The sequence below is a fragment of the Thunnus maccoyii genome, chromosome 2, assembly GCF_910596095.1.
Source record: "Thunnus maccoyii chromosome 2, fThuMac1.1, whole genome shotgun sequence".
Taxonomy (NCBI): Eukaryota; Metazoa; Chordata; class Actinopteri; order Scombriformes; family Scombridae; genus Thunnus; species Thunnus maccoyii.
In genome coordinates, this window is record NC_056534.1 from 9,046,978 (window position 1) to 9,049,489 (window position 2,512).

General features: G+C 38.5%; 1 long non-coding RNA gene across 1 annotated transcript in view; it reads left to right on the forward strand.

The window, feature by feature from the left end:
* Positions 1-2,387: 2,387 nt before the first annotated feature.
* LOC121909175 overlaps positions 2,388-2,512 on the forward strand; it is a 22,507-nt gene continuing 22,382 nt past the window's right edge. Inside the window, exon 1 of the long non-coding RNA XR_006099377.1 lies at positions 2,388-2,512. This exon is cut by the window's right edge and continues 326 nt beyond it. This is a non-coding gene — a long non-coding RNA (uncharacterized LOC121909175).

Sequence of the window (2,512 nt, forward strand, 5' to 3'; positions counted from 1 at the left end):
CCTCCTCCGTGCCTCCTTCAATAGTTTGCCTGTTCGTTCCTCCTTAATTATCTTTTGAAATCCCCCCTCTGTTTAAACCTTTGTCCTTTTCCCATGTGGAACCTATAAACAGACAGCAGCAGCGGCAGATTTCTGGGGGGAAATAAATGGAGGTAGGAGAAAGAAGAAATTTCTCTGGATAATCTTCCTCCTGCTAAAGTAGAAAAAGATTCTGTAGCTCTACTGCTCTGCAGCGAGACACAATCTTACCTGTAACTTGCTAACAAGGTTAGCATCACAAATTAAACACAATAAGGTCTCTCGAAAAATGTGATGCCATACCATAAGCATTATCATAACTAGCATAGCTGCTGTATTAGCCATGCAGTGTAAAATAACAACGGACAAGAATAGCTTCAACAGTCTCATTGCTAAAACAATTGTAATTACAATACCATTGTCTGGTAATCCTTCTAAATAGGCGCAAGGAACTAAATCGGTTTGATGACGGTGGTGCTCAGCTTAGGTGCCTTTCACCAGTTTGTACGGTAATCCTCATTAACAAAACACTAATCCCCGACTCCGTGTTGCCATTTTCTGTCCTACTCCTTCCCCCCTCTGCCATATGAAACTTCACCAAACTTCTCGCCTCACTTTCATCAACACAGTCGAATCAAAATCCTGTCAACTCCTCGCAGGATACACTCAGCCTTTGTGCTGACGCAGGATGGATTCGACAAAGTTTACGAACATTCGCTCTGTTGTTTACAACAGGCTCATACATGTCAGAATCCTATCAGCTCCTCACACAAACGTGTGCAAATGTTTATACATTCACGGTACATTATGAATTTTGGCTATTACGTTCCTATATTCGGTCTATGAGACATGAAGATCTGTGTTGAACAAAGGATTTGAGAAAGCTCTGCGCTTGTCACTCGGCTTTCAGCAGTTGATGCAGTTGAGAAACGGGTTGAATTTGGATTTAGTAAGTGGATCCAGTTGCCTTTTTTTTGTGGTTGTAGCTTAAAGACAAGAGCATTTCCCAGCATTCAGGTTCCAAGATATCTGTAACAAACTTAAGCTCTCAGGCTGTTGATTTGATGAATCATTTTCAGGCAATTATCCTGAGACAAATCAGAATCGACAGCACTGTTTGTAGAAGAGCTTATAGAGGACCAAACTCTATCTGTTTGCAATATCCAGTCCAAGTGATGGTCTCTTAAAAAGCAGAATCAAATGAAGTGCAACTATTTCATCATCCTGTTAAACATTCTGGGTAATTGAGAAGTCTTGACCTGAGACACCAAGCTGTAAGGCTGTATTAACAGCAGACATTTTGACTTGTCATTGTAAAAAAGAACAGCACAGGTGCTATTAATAACATTAACAATGGTTCTGTTTGATTCATTCAAGTGTCCCGGTACGCCATGACAGTGTGACAGTGAGCCAGCATACACAACATCAGGACCCTTTTATTACTTACACCAGTTTTCTTCTATTGTGTCTTCCGTGAAAAAGGTCTATAGCCACAAATCTGTAGCTGTACAACGTGGTCGAGTTAGAGGCTCCAGTCAAACACTTTGATTCAAAGTGAAATATCTCAAGAACTACTGCATGGATTGTCATGAAATTTGGTGCAGATATTCATGGTCCCCAAAGGATGAATCATAGAGACTTTGGTGATCTCCTGACTTTTCATCCACCGCTTGTTTGCTTTAGTTCATGACAGAATATCTTTTAAACTAATGACAGAACTCTGTCCCACCTGCACTTTAACAATAATGATATTATAATTAATTAGAAGCAACATTTGAATAAACCAGTACAACAGTAGATAGATACTAATACTAGATTCTAGGGTCTTGATGTTGACCAGTGTTGACACACAGCAGTGGTATCTGTAAATCAAAAGAACACTGTACACAATCTGATTACAGAAATAAAACTTTTCACAAATGACTTAATGACTTTAAATAAATAACTATGCACTTATTGGTGGAAAGTTTTGAAAAAGCAGCTCCTTCCCCCACTAACACCGCTCCTCTTTCCTGAATCTTGGAATCTCTGTTTTAAGGCTTTTTTGCGCATTAAAAAATATTTTTTCCCAAAAGATTTAACGATTTGATATGTACACAAGGACATTCACAGTCACTCAGCTATACACAAATTTAAAGTAAACAAACGCTTGTGGAGGAGAGGTAGGAGGCTAAAAGCTTATACAAAGACCTCCCCAAAAAACTCAAGACGAGATAAAACAGGTTAAACTGTTTAAAACAGGAAACAGCATCAGTACTTAAGTATTTTAGTTACAACACTGTAAACAAGAATATACTAAATGTTCATAACGTAAACGTACAAAACACTATTTTGGTCACCAAGATGAGCAGAAAACATCATTTTTACATCCTCATAATGTGGAATAATTTCAGATATGTCTGACTTTTAAGTACTTCTTTCAATCAGTGTCCCAAAGTTGCTGCTGTAGTTTTTGTGTTAATAACCTGAAGAAAACTGAATCCAATGTGCACAG